This window comes from Mastigoproctus giganteus, chromosome 12 (assembly GCF_048544385.1).
Source record: "Mastigoproctus giganteus isolate SK-2022 chromosome 12, ASM4854438v1, whole genome shotgun sequence".
Lineage (NCBI taxonomy): Eukaryota > Metazoa > Arthropoda > Arachnida > Uropygi > Thelyphonidae > Mastigoproctus > Mastigoproctus giganteus.
In genome coordinates, this window is record NC_143586.1 from 74,406,841 (window position 1) to 74,420,253 (window position 13,413).

At 43.6% G+C, this 13,413-nt stretch overlaps 1 pseudogene; it reads right to left on the reverse strand.

Annotated features, from left to right (window-relative positions):
* Positions 1-7,208: 7,208 nt before the first annotated feature.
* Positions 7,209-13,413, reverse strand: part of LOC150077202 (uncharacterized) — a 54,033-nt pseudogene continuing 47,828 nt past the window's right edge.

Below are 13,413 nucleotides of genomic sequence, written 5' to 3' on the forward strand. Positions count from 1 at the left end.
TTGCTGAATGCTTGCCTCATAATGGCGTCGACCATGATGTTAAAAAGCAACGGGGAGGCCACGTCCCCCTGGCGGACTCCAGTTTGGATGGTAAATTCCTCAGATAAATCGTTTTGGATGCGCACTTGGCTGGTTAAACCATTGTATGCAGTTTGGAGGAGTGTGACTTTTCGAGGTACATGTTCGACTCTAGCAATTTCCATTAGGCGGGCCGGTGGACACAGTCGAAAGCAGACTTAAAGTCGATAAACACAATGACTGTTCGCTTTCCACACCGGATCCTCTCCTCCATCAGTTGACGGATGGCGAAGATTTGATCAGAGCATCCTCGCCCGGGTCTAAACCTCGCCTGTTCTTCTCGACTGGTTTGCTCACGATGTTTTTGCGGCCTTGACTGAATAATCTTCATAAGGACCTTTCCGATGATGGAAAGGAGACTGATGCCACGGTAGTTCTTGCAATTCCGATTATCACCTTTCTTGTGGATTGGCACGATAATGGCTTTCCTCCATGTTAGCGGAATTTGTTCAGTGCACCAGATGGTTTTGAGGAGTGAATGTAGTCGGCGAAGCAGTACATCTCCCCCGGCTTTGATCGCTTCTGTGGTGACTTGGTCCACTCCTGGTGCCCTGCCATTCTTTAGGGATTGTTTGGCTGCTTTCACTTCTTCTACTGTAGGCTCGGCATCGACCATGGAGACCTCAGGGGGATCGATCGGTGGTGCGGCTGCTGGTGGTCCGTGAGGTGGGTCGTGATTATACAATGCTTTAAGGAATTCACTCCACCGTTGCAGGCGGTCGGACGGTGATCGCACGAAGCTCCATCAGCGTTCTTGATGTTGTCACTAGTCAATTTGGTCTTTCTTTTATTCTAACAACGTACAGGAGTACCTAAGTAATTTTTTTTAAACATACTGACTATTATCTTAATATTTCTCATTATAGTTTCTCTCTGCTTCTCTTAAAATAAGACGAAACAAAGCTGTATGAAACCATAACCTCCATCATACTAATCAATAAACCATCTCAATAAAAGTTAAACCAAAACAGTTCACTATGTTGCATTACTCTTCATAAATGAAGTTAACTAATGCATGCAAACAAAGCATGTGGCATTCTTAAAACAATATAAGCAGCCTCTCAAAATATTAATACTGCAGCATTATTTATAATCATATGCATGTCATTTGATAAAATTGCACAATTCACAGAATCGAAAACCTGCATAAACTTTTGTTAAAATCAGAGTAGAAAAATAAAAAACTAGCTATTACATTGTTTTAACGTGCAACTGAACGCTTGTTTTGTTTTTTAGGAGCATTAGCAACTAAGGCCATATTGCTCCGGGGATATGCTGTGGTCATTCCCTGACCTTTCCGCATCCTCCGTATTTGGTGGTGACGGGCTCGAACCCCGGTCTAATCAAGAAGCGTGTGCTACGCACTGCTGTTCCTTCCCACCTGGCTACTGAGGCGCCCAACTGAATGCCTAGAAGTGCACAGAAGGTGACTTAGACTGAAAATGGCACAAACTGAACAATTCAAATTTGTCCAAATTCAGGTATTTTGACAGCAGGCCCCCTCGACGTGGGCACCTGTACGTGGTGAGGGGACCTCCCAGTGATGCTGCTGGTTTTCCAGATTAGCATCACTGGGATCCAACGCCCATACCTTGGTTCCAGGGTTACATCATTGGAATCCGGCGTGTGCAGCCGTGCGCCGCGACCCGTGGAAGCGGAAAGGGGGATCCTGGTGGTTGAGGGGCCCAGCCTTAATACACCACTTTGGCCCCTGCTTCGACGAGACGGGTGGTCCCGGACCGGCTCGACTGGGATCAATCGGCGGGTGGTATTATACTGCTAGGGTCAACTGCGTTCCAATAAGTCTCCCTCCCTATGGTCCTGGGACGGGATAAAGACTTATTGGTAACGTGGGTATGGTGTTCTAAGCGAACTCGGCGTCCCATTCGTGTACGCAGTACCTGCTAGTTCACGAGTGGGCGCCCCCTCGTAGGGCTCCGTGGTGGGTGAGGTACTTAGGCATCAGACATTTTTCTTTACTCTCATGAGTAATTCAAATCCCCTTTCTTCTGGGGCCCCAACAAGGCCCCTACCTAATCGAGATGATGACGCAGATAACACCTCTGCAAAACGAGCCAGAACTGAGGATAAATCACCACCATTAGTGACACCGCTTTTCCTCATTCTCCATTCCACCGGAGAGCAGTCCATTGGAAAGATGTCACCCTTCTTCATCCAGAAAGGATTAGAAGGGTTGGCAGGTTCACCAAAATCTGTAAAAAGACTGCGTTCTGGCGACCTTTTGGTCGAAGCTTCTACCACCAAGCAAGCGGAAAAAATCATAAAGGCTACATCCATAGGGGGAATACCTATCATCGTAACCCCTCACAAAACTCTAAATTCTTCACGTGGTGTCATATCAGAGTGGGACCTTCTTCATGTTTCTGAAGAAGAGATCTGCTCTGAATTGAAAGACCAAGGAGTGACAGCTGTAAAGAGAATATCGATACGGAAGGATGGGAATCTCGTCCCTACCCGAGTTCTCATCCTCACGTTTAACACCCCACGGCCTCCAAATTCCATCAAGGCAGGTTATCTAAACTGCCCAGTGAGGATTTATATCCCAAACCCACTGCGGTGTTTTAGATGCCAAAAATACGGCCACTCACAAACATCTTGTCGTGGTAACCCTGCCTGTGCTCGATGTGGTATTAAAGACCACGAGAGCAAGGAATGTACAGCTCCAAAACCCGCCTGTGTTAACTGCCAAGGTGAGCACCCCGCCTATTCAAGAGCATGCCAGCGGTGGAAAGACGAAAAAGAAATCCAAAAACTAAAAACAGAGCTGAATATTTCCTACCCAGAGGCCAGAAAACGTATCCAACCAGTAAATAGCGGGAAACCTTCATATGCCCAGAAGGTTTCTGCTAAGAGCACTATCGGGACACAAACTGAGATGACTATACCACCAAGAGAGTCATTCACCCCGATTGCACGCTATTTATTGAGTTCTCAAAAGCCCACCAAAAAAACACAGTCAGTTGCCACTCCTATATCCGTACCTCCTAGTGCTCCACCACTACCAAAACCAAGTGGTAAAGAGCCTGAAGTAACAACAGAAAGAATGGATGTAGAGAACAAGGAGGTACAGGATGAATCAGTCTTGGAACTCTTTGCGGAGGAAGAAATGGACACGGGACATCGTCCATTCTTCCCCAAAAAAGACAAAGCCAAGACTGATAAAAGTAAGCCCTCAGCACCTCGGAAGCCGCCTGATGGACCCACCAAGCCAAAATAATGGCTAAATTCCTACAATGGAATTGTCGTGGATTCCGGCGAAATACTGATGACATCAAGGCCCTCCTGCAAAAGCACGAGCCAGTTTGCTTTTGCTTGCAGGAGACATATCTAAAGGCAAATGATGATCCCACCCTGCATAACATCACAATCTTTCGTAAGGATAGAATTGCGGATGGTCCTGCTCATGGAGGAGTGGCTATCCTTGTGGGTAATCAGACCCCAGTTCAGCCCTTGCTAATTACAACCAGCATAGAGGCTGTTGCAATTCGCCTTACAGTGGGATTTTTAATAACGGTCTGCTCGATTTATTTGCCACCTGGGACTGACATCTCCCAGGAAGACCTTGATGATCTTGTAACGCAGTTGCCTCCCCCTTTCTTACTTCTCGGGGATTTTAACGGACATAACACCCTGTGGGGTAGTGCTAACATCAACGGAAGGGGACGAGTCATAGAGCGTATGCTCAATGACAATGACCTTTCCCTTCTAAATACTGGAACAAACACCTTCTTCCATATGCCTACCCGTACTTTTTCTGCCATTGATCTCTCTATCTGCTCCCCTTCTCTACTCCCTTCACTCACCTGGGAAGTGGAGGAGAATCCATACGGAAGTGATCACTTCCCTGTGATAACCTTGTTACACAGTGGGAGACCGTGTCTTCCTTTTAGGTTACCACGGTGGAAGTTTGATCAGGCTGACTGGAATGCCTTCCAACATCAGGCAAATTTTGACCTCAGTACAGTCAGTCAGGAGCCTATCAATGACGCAGTAACGTACATCACAGAAATCATTGTCCACGCAGCTGCTAATGCTGTCCCAAAAACATCAGCCCGGTTTCCACCATTTCCCAAACCTTGGTGGAATTCACAATGCACAGCAGCAAAAAAGGCTCAAAACAAAGCGTGGGGGATATTTCGCCGATATCCTACCACGAACAACCTTATAGCCTTCAAACGTGCACGAGCCAAAGCACGCTACATCCGTCGTCAGAGCCAAAAGGAATCGTGGATCCGTTTTACATCATCTATTAACCAGTCTACCAACTCTAAGGTAGTCTGGGATAAAATCCGGAAAATGAAGGGAAAATATACATCCCACCCTTCTTCAATCTTAGATTATAATGGATGCGCTGTTGCAGATCCAACTGCAATAGCCAATGCTCTTGGGGAAACATTCTCTAACATCTCCGCAACATCCTCGTACTCCCCAGAGTTCCTGGTCCTGAAACATAAACTGGAAAGAGAAGCACTTAATTTTAAGTCCAAGGGCCTCTATCCCTACAACGGGGATTTTACTATTCAGGAACTGAAAAGAGCCCTCGCTCTTTCCAAAGCAAGTGCTGTTGGACCAGATGGCATCCATTATGACATGATTAAACATCTTTCACCAAAATCTATGGATTGTCTGCTCCTTCTGTATAACAGAATCTTTACTGAAGGGCAGTTTCCGGATTCCTGGAGAAAGGCAATCGTTCTTGCCTTCCCTAAGCCAGGAAAGGATCCAAAAGTCACCACCAACTATCGTCCTATTGCTCTGACTAGCTGTCTGTGCAAAATCCTGGAGAGAATGGTTAATTCTCGTTTAATATGGTACTTAGAATCAAATGACCTTCTCTCCAACATACAGTGCGGCTTCCGAAGGAACCGGTCCACTTTGGACCATCTTATTAGATTGGAAGCATCCATCCGGGATGCTTTCCTAAAACGTGAACACTTGGTGTCGGTGTTCTTTGACATGGAGAAAGCGTATGACACAACTTGGAGATTTGGCATCTTAAAAGATCTGCATAGCCTTGGCCTTAGGGGGCAACTCCCCATTTTTATTAAAAACTTTTTAGCCAATCGATCTTTCCAAGTTCGTGTGGGATCCTCACTCTCTCGTTCCTTCAGCCAAGAGGAGGGAGTACCACAAGGATCAGTATTAAGTGTCACGCTTTTTGCCATCAAAGTGAATTCCATCACAGAACAACTTCCTCCAACTGTAAACTGTGCCCTCTATGTTGATGACTTTAGCATATTCTGTCAGTCATGCAACATGAGGGTTATTGAAAGACAACTGCAGAAAGCTATTGATCGCCTCAACTCCTGGGCTCTTGCTAATGGCTTCAGGTTCTCGCCGGAGAAGACCGTTTGCGTACACTTTTGTCGTAAGCGTAATCTTCATCCTGAGCCTGAATTAAAGCTCGGACAAAATGTAATCCCAATAGCAGCGGACACAAAATTCTTGGGACTCGTATTCGATAAAAAGCTGACCTTTCTGGATCACATCCGTCAACTCCGCACAAAGTGCACAAGAGGGCTAAATATTCTGCGCTCTCTTTCCTCAACATCTTGGGGTGCGGATCGATGCACCCTACTACGCATCTATCGTGCACTTGTACGATCCAGACTGGATTACGGGTCCCTGGTATACAATTCGGCCAGAGACAGTGTACTTCGTTGGCTCGATCCTGTCCATCATCTGGCTCTCCGTACCGCTATTGGAGCATATCGCACATCTCCTGTCCAGAGCTTATACGTCGAAGCAAACGAACCGCCATTATTGCTTCGACGTAAGCAGTTGTCTCTAAACTACGCTCTAAAACTGAAATCCCTGCCAGACCACCCTACGTGGCTAACCGTTTTTGAGCCACGATGGGAAAATTTGTACAACACCCGTAAGACTGCCAATCGTCCTTTTGGTATTCGTGTCCAAGAGCTACTCAAAGAACTTAATATAAAGGTAGACAGGGTTGCCCAAACACCAAAGCAACCCCTTCCACCCTGGCATGCTCATGTCCCGGCATGTGACTTGTCCCTTCGAAATTGGGGAAAGTCGGACACTCCATCGTCTGTCTACCTGCAGCTTTTTTCAGCACACCGAGCTGAACATTCTGACTTCGCGCCAGTCTACACAGACGGGTCGAAGTCAGAATCATATGTGGGATCTGCTGCTGTCTTTACAGACAGCACTACATCGGAGCAGATTCCCTCTGAATGCAGCATATTTACTGCAGAGCTGCACGCTATAGAGTTAGCCTTGGATCACATTAGTGAATGCCAATACCAACGGTTCATTTTGTATACCGACGCTCTCAGCGTGTTACAGGCTTTAATATCTGTGAGATATAATTCTCATCCAGTTCTGTCTAGCATTCAGCAGAAGATTCACGTTCTCCATGAACGTGAATATGATATCCGCTTCTGCTGGATTCCTAGCCACATTGGGATTAGGGGAAATGATTTGGCTGACGCCGCAGCCAAATCAGCAATTCCCAATAATGACCACTGCCTGTTAGTCCCCTATACAGACTACAGGCAAATAATACATCAAAAGATACATTCCCAATGGCAGGATTCGTGGAATAGACAGACTGCGAATAAGTTATATCATATAAAACCTGTAATTGAACCGTGGCAGTCTAGTCTGCGCAGGAATCGTAAGGAGGAAGTTGTTCTTGCCCGGACCCGCATAGGACACAGTCATTTAACTCATTCGTTTTTGCTGAGGGCTGATGACCCTCCTATGTGTGTGTCCTGTGGCACAATCCTAACGATTAGACACCTTTTAATTGACTGTCCAGATTTTAGCAGCACCCGTTTTACCGCTTTTAGTCATCTGACTGAGCCTTATACACTCAGTCAGATTTTATCCGACAATGACAACGTGTCTGCTGTTTTTAGCTATTTTAAATCAATAAAAGTTTTTAATTGTATTTAAAATTTGTTATTGTTATCTCTTTATTGATTTAATTTTTATATATTTGTTATTATTTATCTGGACATGGTGACCTAACTAATTAGGTCACCGAGAATTTAAACTTTTAAATATTGCATAGTCTTGGCGCATTATGGCCACAGCTGCCAATGCGCCAATAAAAAACCAAAAACAAACAATTGACAGCAGGCTCATGCTTTATTATTTACTTTTGCAATGGTATTTTGCCCAAGGTGATTCATCATGTGGCATTCAAGACTTGATCTTGTCACAAATGCTTTTCCACAGACTCCACAGTGATATGGTTTATCCACTGCTGGAGTGCGTAAATGAAGCTTTATGTGAGTTTCATGTTTCCCTTTTGCGTAAAGCACTTGCCACAAATCGGGCAAGCATGAAGTTTCTCACCACTATGGGAACGCGTGTGTGTTTTCATATTGCCCTTTTGGGTGAACTTTTTACCACACATCACATGTGTAGGGCTTTTTAACTGTATGACTATTCATATGAACTCCATGCTTAACTTCTGAGAAAGATTTTCCACACAGCTCACAAGAAAATAGTTTGATGCCTTTATGAGAGAGCACATGAGTTTTTAAATTCCCTTTCACTGTAAACTTTTTACCACAGAAATCGCAACAGAATGGTTTTTCACCATAATGTGTCCGTAAATGAGTCTTCATGTTTCCTTTCTGAGCAAATCCTCTACCACAAATTTCACAAGGAAATGGCTTTGTACCAGAATGTGATAATCTGTGAGTTTTCATATTGCCCTTCTTTGTAAAACATTTTCCACATATGTCACACGAAAACGGCTTAACACCACAATAAACACTCCGACGATGTTCAAGACTGGATTTCGGCACAAAGCCTTTATCACAATGAAATGGCTTATTACCCGAATGGCTAAACATGTGTGTTCTTAAATTCCCTTTCTGAGAAAATTTCTTTCCGCAAACTTCACATGGAACTGTTTCTTCAAATTCTCACCCGATGATGCTAACTGATTAATAGCTCCACTGGCTGTGCTGCAATTAGGAGGAACAGACAAGTTCTGTGAAGTTGATGGCAAAAGTTTGCTCGTTACATTAGACGTGTCAGCATGAACCATACTAAAAGGTGTATAAACATACGAGCAGGGATTAATGGGCACTTGGGTAGGCAGGTCCGAACAGAAGCCAAAAGTTGGATCCATTCTTTTATCGTGAAATTCGAAAGATTAATGATAAAATTAGTGGCACAAATACACTACAGTAACTGCATTATTTCTATTTACGACAAACGTAAACCAAATTTTGACTTCGAAGTTTATTTTCACTTACATAATAGTTTGAGACAAAGTATTAGGTATGGCGCCACGAGATCCTGTCCGGTATTTCATTATATTTCTTGGATATCCTAGAATTAACTGTAGCCTTAATATCGGCACAAAATTCATAAGAAAAGCCAGTTAATCCACGTTATTGCCTTATCAAGAAATAAAGATTAAAGATGATGTTCCAAAACTGACAGATACCCTCCATACCACAAGCCACCAAAGAGTAAACCTTTCCACTCAGACATCTGAGGGTACGGTAGAGAGTGCGGTACGCGTGCTTGGATGCCGTCTCTTCAAGATCGTCTGCCGCTTGGTTCCAGTATGCTTCTCTCTCCGCTTTCATCCTCTATCGGACTTCTCGGTTTAACTGCCGGTACCGTTCGAAGTCGACCAATTTTGCCTGTTTCCGTTTGTCCACGAGGTCGAGGCACTCGTCTGATATCCATGATTGCGTTCGGCGTCGGGCAGGTGGACATAGGGGCTTGGCACATTCCAGGATGGCATCAGAGATCTGCTTTTCTTCTTCATTTATATCCTCGGACGCGGGCAGTGTCTCAAAACGGTTGGACAGGGCGATCTGATATGCCTGTTTATTGGCAGCATTCATTAGTTGCCTCGGCCCCGGGTGCCAAGCGTTCCGTGGCCAAGCGATTTCTGCAAAGAGTATTTGAGCAAACAGATTCTATTTTTGTTTCAAAAACCGTTTTCTTGATTTCTTTGTATATCCAAGTAGCACTTTCACTCTACAAGAAGTAGGGAAAGGCCCAGAAAGGGAATCCACCTTTCTGTTTTTTTTCTATAAATACTAATTACTAACCCAACCGCTTGGTCACCTCGTGGCACTGCTCCTGCCTCCCCGTGGCGGGGCCGGTAACCTGGGTGGAAAAGATAATCCCCCAGGGCCAAAAGGAGCCATCATGGATTCTACAAATTTTCCACCCTTAGAGCCTTCAAGCTCAAGACCAGAATATGGTAACGAAGACAAGGAAAATAGCCAACCCAAAAGGCTTCGAACAGAAACACACTGTTCAGATATTCCCAATTTTTTGGTGATGCACTCTCTGTCTACCCAGCCTGTGGGTAAGTTATCTCCGTTCGTGATTCAAAGACATCTAGAATCTATTGCAGGATCACCAAAAATGGTAAAGCGACTCCAATCCGGAGATCTCCTGATTGAAACAGCCACCACAAAACATTCGGAGTGGCTATTAAAGACAACGACATTTGGTGGGTTGCCAGTATCTGTTACTCCCCACAATACCTTAAATTCATCAAAGGGTGTCATCACAGAATGGGACTTAATTACTGTATCTGAGGATGAATTAGTACAAGAACTTAGCAACCAAAAGGTAATCAGCGCTAAAAGAATAATGACAAAAAAAGATGGAAATCTCATTCCAACTCGTTCCATCATTTTAACTTTTAGTACTCCTGATTTGCCATCCTCAGTAAAAGCTGGATATTTAAACTGCCGAATTCGTCCATACATCCCAAATCCTCTTCGCTGTTTTAAATGCCAGAAATATGGCCATTCACAGCAGGCATGCAGAGGTGACGCCATCTGCCCTATTTGTGGAGCAAAGGATCATACGCAGGCAGATTGTCCAGCCGCAATTCCCATTTGCCCCAACTGCAAAGGCAATCACCCCGCATTTTCTAAAACATGTGAAATGTGGAAAACAGGTAGGAATATCCAAAAATATAAAGTAGAACACAAAGTCACATATCCTGAGGCACGCAGACAAATAATGCTGACCATGCCAAGTCCATCTTATGCCTCTCGAACCCGAAGTTTTCATACAACTGCAATTCAAACAGATGTGTCGATACCGCCCAACGTCTCGCTATCTAATTGGGTTAAAGCAACCATATCAACCACAGGAAAAGAAAATTCTAAAACGAAAACCAGCAATGCCACCAACACCCCAATTAGTATCCCAAATGATACTGAGACAGTCTCAAATGACACAGAAAAATTCCCAATTGAGACTCGGACAGTTCTGCATAACAAAGAAAAACTTAAAACTGCTAAAGATAAGAATAAACCTGAATCAACAGCCAGTAGTATGGAAGTAGATGTAAACCCAGATCATGAAGAACCCATACTAGAACTTCATGCAAATGACACGATGGATACTGGACGCCCTACTTTCCCGAAAAAAGACCGAAAAAAATCCTCTTCAAACAAAAAACAGTCAGATGATTCATCCTCAACTAAACCAAAATGAACCACAACATCTTACAATGGAATTGCAGAGGCTTTCGTTCCAACACAGACGATATTCAATACCTAATTAACCAATATTCTCCGGTTGCCTTTTGTTTACAGGAAACTTACCTAACCACACAAATTTCTCCTTCGATAAAGAACTATTGGATTTATCGAAGAGATCGAAATACTGCTAACGCTGCCCATGGTGGTGTGGCAATACTAGTAAATTCAAAGATCCCATCTAAACATATCCCACTCCAAACTGAAATAGAAGCTGTTGCTGTTCGTATAACTCTCCATGGTACAGTAACACTAGTCTCAGTCTATCTACCACCAAACTGTACTTGCTCTTTAAAAGATCTCGAAGACCTCTTTATACAGATACCTCCACCTTTCTGTATATTAGGGGACTTTAACGGGCACCACCCATTATGGGGCTCTACTAAATTGGATAGACGAGGCCGACTAATTGAAAGTTTTTTGGAGGCACTAAATCTCACTGTACTCAATACAGGTGCACCGACACACGTACAGCTCCCAGCAGGACACACCTCAGCAATAGATCTCTCAATTTGTTCACCAGTACTAGCCCCAACCATAGAGTGGTATGTAATAAACGATCCCATGGGCAGTGACCATTTCCCAATAGTATGCAACTTTCTGAAAGCAAAGATTCCTTCATTTCAACCCAGCAGAAAGTGGAAATTTGTCCGAGCAGACTGGGCAAAATTTCAGTCATCAATTGACCTTGATGAGGAAAAAATCCGCCTCCAGCATATTGATGATGTGACAGAATACATCACGTCGCATCTTCTAAATGTGGCTAAAGACACGATACCACTATCAAATCCGCCGGGCCGAAAGCACTATAATTACTGGTGGAATGACAAATGCACCACAGCAAAGAGAGCAAAAAATAAAGCCTGGAAGTTGTTTCGGCAGTGCCCAAGCACAGTCAATCTCATTAATTATAAGAAATTAAGGGCAAAAGCACGCTTTATACAAAAGCAAGCAAAGAAAGAATCCTGGACCCGGTTTGCATCCACTTTTCACAGAAATACTGATCCCAAAATAATATGGAAAAGAATTAGACAGCTGTCTGGTAAGTTTCCTACCATACCTTCTCCAATCCTCTCCTGGAATGGGCAAGATATATCTAATCCTGTAGATATAGCCAATGCTTTGGGCAATATTTTTGCAGAAATCTCAGCAACATCAGCATATACTAGCTCATTCCACAGAATTAAAAACACTAAAGAAAAGCATGGTATTAATTTTGAAACTTCAAACCTTCTCCCATATAATAAACCTCTGCAATATTCTGAACTATTACATGTCATTAGAACAGCCCGCAATGGTGCTGCTGGACCAGATGGGATTTATTATGTCATGTTACAACATCTTAATGACAAAGCTTTGCGCCTCCTCCTAGTCTTTTACAATCGTATATTTTTAGAAAATGTTTTTCCAGTTTCTTGGCATCACTCTACAGTTTTGGCATTCCTAAAACCTGGAAAAGATCCATCCAACCCATATAGCTATAGACCCATATCTCTCTCAAGCTGCCTCAGTAAAATCCTTGAGAAAATTATCCACAGAAGACTCATCTGGATCATCGAGTCGGAAGAGCTAATGAGCGGTAGTCAATATGGCTTTCGTCAAAACAGGTCATGCTTAGACCTTATGGTCAAGGCTGAATTTGCCATCCGTAATGCTTTTGTCAAACATGAACATTTAGTAATGGTTTCAATAGACATAGAGAAGGCATTTGATACCACCTGGAGGCATGGTATACTTAGTGATCTGTACTTTCTCGGACTACGTGGCAACCTTCCTGTGTTTATTAAGAACTTTCTACATACTAGATCATTTCAAGTTCGATACCAACATGCCCTCTCTTCAACTTTCATTCAAGAAGAAGGTGTTCCACAGGGATCAGTATTGAGTGCCACTCTTTTTGCTATTAGAATTGATTCCATCACCAAACAGCTTCCAAACACAATTGAGACATATCTATATGCAGATGACCTTTCCATCTCCTGCCATTCCCAAAACATGAGATCTATTGAAAGACAGCTTCAAATTTCACTAAATAAAATACAACAATGGGCCAGCCTCAACGGCTACCGACTCTCTCAGCAGAAAACAACTGCAATTCATTTTTGCAGACAACGAAAACTTCATCCGGATCCTGAACTTCAAATTTCCAATGTCTCCATCCCAATCGCTACTAACATCAGATTTCTAGGATTAATCCTTGACCACAAATTAAATTTCCTAGATCATATTAAAAATGTACGGACTTCCTGTCTGAAAAAAATAAACATACTCAGAGCGTTATCTGCCCGAACGTGGGGTGCAGATCGTACCTCCCTGCTTCGGTTGTACAAGGCATTAATCAGATCCCGTCTCGATTATGGTGCTCCAATCTATGATTCTGCCAGAAAGAGTGCATTACGCTGGCTTGATCCTATTCTATTCAACACAGTGCTTTGAGAATTGCAATTGGTGCGTTTAGAACGTCGCCAGCACATAGTCTCTACATAGAAGCTCACGAGCCCCCACTAACTTTACGCAGGAAAACACTGTTGTTGAAATATGCTGTCAAGATACAAAGTTGTGCCTCTCATCCCGTTCAGTCATACCTTTTAAACCCACCATTAGAAAACCTATACAGAAACAAACCCAGCATAGTTAAACCAGTTGGTCTTCGCCTTCTTGAACTGGTGCAGGTTTGGAATATTTCCATCCGGAAAGTACAGGAGATACCAACCTTTGCTCAACCACCATGGGCTCCTCCTCCTCTTCCAACCTGTGACACTTACCTCTGCCAATGGAGAAAGAATACTTTGCAAGCAACAAACTT